General features: G+C 34.6%; 1 pseudogene; it reads right to left on the reverse strand.

Annotated features, from left to right (window-relative positions):
* Positions 1-5,750: 5,750 nt before the first annotated feature.
* Positions 5,751-9,072, reverse strand: LOC112652694 (TATA box-binding protein-associated factor RNA polymerase I subunit D-like; annotated as a pseudogene).
* Positions 9,073-9,514: the final 442 nt, after the last annotated feature.

Genomic DNA, 9,514 nt, shown 5'->3' on the forward strand with positions numbered 1-9,514 from the left:
AAGATTCTCTCTCTTCCTTTGCCCCTTCCCCTGCTTGCTGGCTCTCTCTCTCTCTCTCATAAAGAAATAAATCTTTAAACAACAATAACAACAAAAATAAAATATGGCCCTTATTTTCAAGGTGCTCATTTTGCAGTGGAGAAGCCAAGAAGTAAACCCACGAATGGCCAATCATGGGGTAGGTATATACCAGAGGCAAAGAATGAGGTCTGGTGCTGGCACAGAGTAGAGTATAGTCACATTGCCCCAGCTGGGAAGGGATGGAAACTTTCACTAAGTGGCAAAATGACAATGAAGTTTTTTGGGGGGAAATGACAGTTTCCTAGGCAGATATGACTTGAGAAAGGCATAATACATTTAACAGGGATTTTATGGAAAAACAGTGCCTCAAAACTAGTATTAAAAAATAAAACAGGGATCCCTGGGTGGCGCAGCGGTTTGGCGCCTGCCTTTGGCCCAGGGCGCAATCCTGGAGACCCGGGATCGAATCCCACGTCGGGCTCCCGGTGCATGGAGCCTGCCTGCTTCTCCCTCTGCTTGTGTCCCTGCCTCTCTCTCTCTCTCTCTCTCTGATGTGACTATCATAAATAAATAAAAATGTAAAAAAAAAAAAAAAAAAAAAACAACAACAACAAAGATCTCCAGAACAAAATTAACGACAACAACAAAGCAAATCTAAACCATTAACTTGCCAAGCAAGAGAATATGTCAGTGAAGAAATCTGATTCACTGTGTCATTTGCTGAAGGAAAAAAATCAGGATTTTATATGCCAAAGAGGAGGAATTCGTAATTACACTAAGCATAGAAAACTGACCCTCTGAGTGGGCAGGATAAGTCTGTAGGTCTGTGTACACTTCATTAAACGGTCAGTTTTCATATCTCCTAGGCAAGCACTGTTGGAAGTGGAATATTTTTATTCACTTTCACTTGAGGCAAATATCATATGTAAAGTGGTGTAAACTATGGCCTAGACTGCCTTATAGCTCAAAATATGGTCTGTGGACCAGAGCATAAGCATCACCTGGGTAATTGCTGGGTTACAGATTCCTACACTCCACTCCAGTTCGGGTGGAACTGAAAATGCAGTTCAGAATCTGCATATTAGGAGGTCTTCAGGTTTTTCATGCAACATTCAACAACAACAGCAACAATTTATAAACAAAGTTCTAGAATAGTGGTCCTCCAATTTTGGTGTGTAACAGAATCAACCAGAGAGCCAGAGTCTTAGCCTCATTGGAGATGAAGAGCCTGTACCTTTGTATTTTTATGAAATTCTCCCAGGAGATTCTGATACCAACCCAAACTAGAGAACTGCTATTATAGAATATGCTTCTCCTATTCAGAATCCATAAACTCAAAATCTATACTCATTAAAAATATGTATTCTCTTGAGAGCTCTGATTTTATTACAGAATCAAGTCACATGCTCTGTTGTAATGCGAATTCATCCATTACAGTTATGAAATCACTAGTATTTGATTTGTGACACCTAGAATTTTGATCGCCTGAAAACATATCTAGTATATGTAGGATCTTTTTTTTTTCCCCACAAGAAAACTGTAAGAAAAAAAAAAATACTTCATCTGTGAGAACATTCCAGTGAGGATAATGTACTAAGAAGCAAAGAAATTCCCAAATTTTGGGGAGGAAATAGCTATGATAACTAACTGTTCAGTGGAACAGAGAAAGGGTTAAAGTTCAGCTTATATTAAGGGAATTTCTCCATATATTAAGTATCAAGTCATTGTATTTCTTTGTGTTTAACAAATTAGCAACTTCCTTTTGTCAGTTAATAAGAACTGGCTTTTGTTCTCAAGGTTTCTTTTACAATAAAGTAGATTTTGGTGTGTCATACTTAAAATCCTAACCAAAAAGTAACCAGCTTTCTCCCACCACTTCTCTCCAGGGCACCCTGATGTCAGCATCGGGAAGAATGAGGTCATGTGCTTTTAATAAACCTAAATGCCATCAAATATAGGAAATTATTTGGTTATTTCCTTTACTGGATACAAAACCTTATATTTATTAGTCATTTAATTATGAGTTCAGAAATAAATTTGTGATGTGGAGGAACAATATTCATTAATAATTAGGGAAATGAGCAATGCACAAAATTTGCTAATACGTCCAACCCTTCTTTTTCCTGCATGGTAAACATTTGAGAAGGAAATATGCTTTAATAAGATAAGAGGTTTCAGTAGAGGCATATTTGCAACTTCTCTCTGAATAGATTCAGCATGAGACTGCCAACTGTTTTAAGAAATATATTTAATCCTAGCTCATTATTACAACATACTGTTTAGAACATAAAATCCTCAGCTTTCTTTTCAAAGCATTGCATAATGGGACCCTCTGTAACTAAGACTCCCATTTTGCACTTGAGGAAAAGATGAAGCCAGAAAACCAGAGAAACAAATCTAGGTGTTTGCAGATCTAAGCATCAAAAATAGTTTTCTTGACTTTGAACACAAAAAGCTTTCCCATAAGCATTTTAGCATTCATTTTGTGTCTTAACAATACATTTGTACAAAGAAACTGGGGTGCTATGAAGATTTAAAGCTCTAAACATGTGCATATTTTTGGATTCAGTAATTCCATATCAAAGCCTTTATCCCAAGGAAATTCTCAATAATATGTATCAAGATCATTGTATAAGAATATTTACTATGGTGCTATGAAACAAGAAAGAAAATTTAATCTATAAGTCTGACTTCAGCATAAGAAAGGTAGACCATGGGGGATCCTTGGGTGGCTCAGCGGTTTGGCGCCTGCCTTTGGTCCAGGGTGTGATTCTGGAGACCCGGAATCGAGTCCTGCATGGGGCTCCCGGCATGGAGCCTGCTTCTCCCTCTGCCTATGTCTCTGCCTCTCTCTCTCTCTCTCTCTGTGTCTATCATGAATAAAAAAAATTTTTTTTAAAAAGATAAAAAGGTAGATCATGTTAACTGATGAAAAATTTAGAAGGAAATTGAGACGGTTTCTATGTAAGTTTGTATACAAAAGTAACAATAGAGTTTATATTAGTCATTTATGATTTAGGGTCAGAATATTCATTCTGGGGAAATGGAAAAAGTAAATCTCTTATCTCTTATCTGAGGAAAAGCTTCATAACCTAGAAATAGCATAGGAAAATAGATGCCACTTTAAAACTATGAGTCCCTTCTTCCACTTAACATATATTACAGAATCCATGGATTAAGGTATAAACATCTTTGGGGGGTGATTCTCTGAACTGTAAAATAGTATAAAGGTTAATAGCATGAGGTTTGGAGACAAATGATAGGCATACCTTCTTCGTATTCCAAAAGCTGCTACTCAGTATATGTACATTGTAGAAAATCAATCCATTCACAATCCAGTTGTCTTCTGTACCAAATGGGGATGATAATTATACCTATTTCATTGGATATTTAGGAAGATTGGATGAGATACTACATTAAAAACATATGGTAAAATTCTCAATAAAGGTTAACCATGATATTATCATTGTTACTCTTGACACATTTCTGCTTTTTCTACAATGAACATATATTAGTGATAGTAAGAAAAATAATACAAATTATTTTAGAAGGAAGATAGCTTAATCTCATTCATATAATCATATATGTTGACAAATATATATTTTCCCTTTTTTTACAATTTTTTTTTCTGTAGCACTTACTGAATATGTAATTTCAGGTATATGTGTTAAAATACATATATACTTATTTACTGTATTCTCCAAGTACAGTAGTGCTCTCAATCTTGTTCCTTGGTGTTTCCTCAGTGTTTAAAAAAAATGCCTGACACTTAGTACATACTTAATGTACATTTAGTACATACTTAAGTACAAATTTCACATTTGTACTTCTTGTAGAGTATGTTAAATAAATGAATTTTTAATGCTCACACACAAAAGCCTAATTAAAAGAACTTTGGATCACCTAGCAATTTTTCTTTTACATAAATTCCCCAGAAGGAAAAAGGCAAGACAATGAAAGTCCCTTTATTTTTAACCTGAAGTTAATGAAAATTTAAATTTTCACTTGTCTAAAATGTTCCTCCATATTAGTATATTTAAAATGCAATTGTTCTTTTTTTTTTTAAATGCAATTGTTCTTATAAAACCTCTCATTTAGAGGCAAGAGAGATAAATGTACACAATAATGATGTAACCACATTGCTCTTTTAACTTATAAAGCCTGGCTTTGATTTTAATTATGAAAAAATGTTATATATCCAAGCCAATGAGATTTATTTACTTTCATTGGTAAGTAACCCTGGTTCTTGATATGTGTAATGGAACAGTTATGTTTTTAATATATGATACAAATTTGTCCAAAAACCTTCTAACTTAAACATCCCTATCTGCTCTCTTATTCCTGAAATTTCACATTTGTATTTCTTGTAGAGTATTTGCATTTTAATAGTGGATAATTTAGTGTGAAGGAGTCTTACAAAGATATGCTAGAAGGAGACAAAGGAGAAATGGTGTAGAAGGGAGTTGTATATAAGAGGTGGGAGGCCACTGCTAAGAGATGAGAAAATAGGATTGAAAAATGTGGGCACTGAAAGGACCACATTTGCTGATGAGTATCCCTATTCCTAAAATACCTGTCAATTAGAACTTGGAAATTTTAGTACATACACAATGTATGTACTAAAACAAGTACAAGCTCAGAGCCCAGTGAAAGATAATAAGATTTTGGTTTTTTGTTGGAGTTAAAGGGTTCTGTGGGAAAGCAAATGTCCTCTGTTAAGTTTAGTTCTTACAGTGCGGAGCACCCCTGGCATAGCTGGAGATTGTATTCTGTGTGGTAGGTGATAATGGGAAATGTGTGACTAATACACACCTATTGAGCCAAATCACATTTAGGAGCTAACAACCTGGCTAATATTCCCTCTGCATGTGTCTGATAACATGAGATAAGGATGTTCTATTATAGGCTTTGACTCAGTCTTTACCAGTCCAATCAGTCTAAAGAAGAATGAAAATGAAATAACCAATGAATACATCATTATGGTTTGAAGCAACAGGAGACATGAAAACCTGTAGTTACGATGCAGAGGAAAATTCTAAAAGCGTTTTACTTTAAAAAAATTGATATATGGAAAAAGAAACTTTTGTTTTTTAATGAATAACATGAAACTGAGCCCTATTGTCTCCACTAGAACAGTGTTTTCAAATTTCATACATTTCACTGCTAAATGGTGAAATAAATTAAGAGGATTCCATCCAGAATTTTAAAAAATGAAATGGGTTAGAACAAAAACACAGATTGTATTACATATAGGAAGGATAGCTTTAAACTAGTTTTTTCCTTTTTTTTTTTTTTTTTTTGGTGATGCCTAAGGTATATCCTACTGCAAGGTGTGGTAACAAATATTTCAAATTGCTCCAAAAGACCAGGGGTCCTTAATCTGAGGCTATACAATATAGGGTCACAAATCTTGAAGTGGATACAAGAAATAAAAAAAATAGGACAGCAATAGTTTTATAGTAGGATTTCTCTCTAGATGATTAAAAAAGATGCTCATAAGGAGAGACTATTGACTATTATTTATCTTGGGTATAGTATCATTCGGTGTTAGTTGATTATTAGGGACTGTTTCTGGTTTTATGCCTTGGTGCTTGGAAATTGAGTTTCTAGAATAGAATTGTTTCATTTTGACTAATTTTTTTCTTTTTAAATTTTTTTTCTTATTTAAACCTTAAACTATTAGTTAATTTAATTTTATTTTTTTAATTAATAAATTTTTATTTAAGATATTTGACAAAGTTAATAAAATTTTTATTTAAGATATTTGACATGTGATTCCTTCTGCCGCCAATCACCATAGTTCCACCAAAGCTAGAGTGATGATCTTCAAAATAGCACTTTTAAAACAAACTTTTGTTCAATCCACAGCTGTCACTGTCCAGAGGTCTTCTTGGATCTCCACTTGAATATGGACATACTTCAAAAACTCCCCACTGTAATCTTTGAGGTCCAATTTCTTTAGAGCCCTTTAAGTCCAGACACTGTTTTCAAGTGAAAAGCCTTAATATTCATATTCCTATCTCTTCCTTTTCAGACCATTCTATCCTCTGTCCCATGTTTTTGGATTTTGATGCTCTCTTTTTAGACGAAGCGGCTTCTTCAGGATATTCCTCTTGTCCTAAATACAGATTCATTTTCTTTGGTATTTCAGAACTTACTATGAATTCATTATTGTCCACCAATTTGATATCACATCCATCATCATGTTCAAGAGTTGTTGAAGCTTCTTCCACTGTTTCTGACTCTTCTATAGGAGAGAGAGATCCATCATCATCCAAGTATTTGTATCTATGACTGTCAAAATCTTCCCTTTCTAAATCTTCACCAACATTCATTTGTTTCAAGGATTCCTTGAGATAGTATTCATACTTCAATTTTTCAAGGTAGTTGAAAAATCCTCTTGCCACCAAAGCTTAAAATCTTTCTCCATGGTAATGGCTTTTTTACATTCTCAGATTCTAAAAATGAGAACCCAGATCCTTTGTCTTTATCTTGTTTCTTATTTATTTGGGAGTGTCTAGTGGTTTTTCTTCTTTCTCGTCTTCCCCTTGGTCTTTCTTTTGGCTTATATTTCCTCTTTTTACGTTTTCTTTTTTTTTTGAATCTTTCAAAAAAAGCTTTTAAAGTCAGTGGTCTTGGTTCAAAAGAGGAGTCACTAGATGAATCCCTTGCTTCAACACCTCCAGATGAACGAACAAACTTTCTAATAGGGTTTCTTTGCCCCTGTTTTGGTGAGTAAGGGACACACTGAGTCTTAAATAAGCTGCTACCAGAAGAATTATCACTTTCATTGTCAATTTCTACAGCTGAATTAGATGCTGTAGGTTGAGAAAATTCGTTATAGGTTTCTCAAATAGGTTGAGAAAATTCGTTACGTATTCTCCCCCAAGTCCTCTCCAAATTGTGTTCACTTCACCACTTGTTTGCTTCAGAGTTCTCAACAATCACGTGGAAGGCTATTAGTTAATTTTAAAAAAACAACAACCATGTGCCACATTTTATGCTACATGGTGAATAAAATTAGTACTTTACAAAACCTAACACAGATAATTGGAAGAAGAAGACTTTTTTTTAACGAATTAGTGTTTTAAAAGTAAAACCAATGTATATTTCATATTCTGAACTACAAGTGCATTGGAGTCAATTCTTCCTTCAGTAATATATGAAACCTAATTGAGTTGTTCAGGTGTTAAGGAAAAAGAGATTGAGTCACCTAAAACTAGAAATTATTTGCCTGAATAACTTTTTTTTTTTTATGATTAAGAGGACCAGAAAGAGAAATGGGGCATTTTAAGCAAATTTGTCTCCAGAGTACCATTCCTTAAGTAATATTATGTAATTAAACTTATTTTATGACAGTCACTGTGGCTCAAACAGTAGACTTGATTTTAATTTTATATAGATTGAATAGTTTTACTTTTCTCCAATGTATTTGAGTCACTTTATTCACAGACCATTTCCTTTTTCACATTGTCTGAATGTTTTATTCTCTGACATCCAAGGTTCATGATTTTCCATGGATCCTGATATTTTCCTTTTTTACTACTATTTATTTCAGTGGAAAAGAATAGCAGATAAGTTTGAGTAGATGCAGTAACTCAGTTGTTAAGATAACAACAATGAGAGATATACTCAGCCTTCCCTGCAATTAATCTGAGTTTTGGTCTCAAGTAATGTTTGGATAAAATTCAGTAGAATCTTTGTTCACTGAATGCTGTGTTAACTAAGTACTATGTAGCATACATTGTGCTATGTGCTGAGCCTACTCTGTTGAAAAAAAATAATCCTTTACAGCTACTTAATATGAAGAGATATGTAATACCTAGAATTAGGGAATCAGAACCAAAGCTACCTATATATCATCAAATATGGTACCCAAAGGTGCTACCCAAACCTGGCTTGATAGGAGAATAACCTGAGAAACTTTAAATACTACTTAGATTCCTGATTTCCATATCCAGAGGCAGGGCTGAAGACTTACTCATTTTTTTCAAAGCTCCCAAAATGATTCTGATGCAATTGGCCTAGTGCTGGTTCCAGGAAAGGCAATTGGGGATCACTTGTCTTGTTAAAGTGTCTTAGAATAGTTATGATAGAAATAGCCTTGGCGTGTATATTTTTGTTGTGAATGTCCTCCTTAACTCAGAAAATGTATTGTTTATGCCTTAGTTTCTAAAGCCCCAGTTTTTTTTGAAATCAATCTCTGTAAATGCTACTGATTTGTAGGCCAGTAGTATGCAATGGTTGCAGAATTATTGAAAAAAAATCTAGATCACTAATTGTTGGATTTTATTACTTCAGAACTTAAAGGAATCCCCCTCCCCTTGCTCTATAATTATTTGTGACAAAGGCTGGAAAAGAAATTCCAAGAAAATGAAAATATCAAGGAGGGTTCAAAGACAAGAATCATGTTCCAGTAATTCAATGAATGGGTTATGAAAACTCCAAGAGCTGGAATCAGATCTTGAAATCTGTGAGAAGAACAGCTGGTTGAGAATACCAAGGAACAAATAGAAATGACTGTAGTTTTCTCTGATAGCCACTTGTGGACCAGCTGTAGCATGTCACTTGCATAGAGTGAACAAAGGCAAAAGGCCAAGGACGGTAGAACGCAATCCAGTAATAAGCACTCATGCAGATGGAGTTCTCCTTTGAGAAACTGAAATCCAATTATAACAAGAGTAATCATTCCTACAATTGCTTCATATGTTTAGTTGACAGACCCTTTACAAATATGTTAACTCAGCTAATGCCCATAAAAAGACCTAAAAGAGGCAGAAACCAATATCTTCCTTTCAAACCAAATTTGAGACAAGGCTCAGAGAAGTTAAGTGATTTTTTTTCAAGCTCACACAATATGAGTTGGGATTTGAATAAGAAAAATGGCTTCTCAATAGTGTCTTTTTTAGCCTTTATTTCCCCCCAGAATGCATGTGCCATATAATACCAAAGATTTCACTTTAAAAAATAGTTTTTGTCCAGATTTCTCACTACAGCATCATGACCGTAGGCAAGACTAAAAAAATTCTCCTTACAAACTGTCTTCGTCATGGCATCCATCACCTGCCATACCCAAACCCACTTACTCTCATTTCTGCCTTTGAGCACCAAGCCTTTTTGTTCCTTTTGGAATGCCATTTCATGTGGACTGTTCCTTTAGTTCTCAGTTATTGACTTTCCCCTGAACACTTTTCACAGCTCCCTTATTTTCATAATCTGTAGCCTGATGACCTGGCTGGCTCCTACCTCAGTGTCTGGTGTTGGCCTGAAGGGCCTAAGGTCTCCTATACAAATTCAGAGGACACTTTCAAATTATATACCAAATTATACACCTCAATTATACACCATTATATGAAATGGGGCCATATGAATGCACTTGAGTAATATCATTGTAAGTAGAGGAAGAAGGAGACACTGGTCTATTTACAGTGATCCTTCACTCAGTCAAATCAATAAAGTTAGAGAACTGATGGCTTGTTTGCACTACTTATTT

The sequence above is a fragment of the Canis lupus genome, chromosome 4 (genome assembly GCF_003254725.2).
Source record: "Canis lupus dingo isolate Sandy chromosome 4, ASM325472v2, whole genome shotgun sequence".
In the NCBI taxonomy this organism is placed as follows: Eukaryota; Metazoa; Chordata; class Mammalia; order Carnivora; family Canidae; genus Canis; species Canis lupus.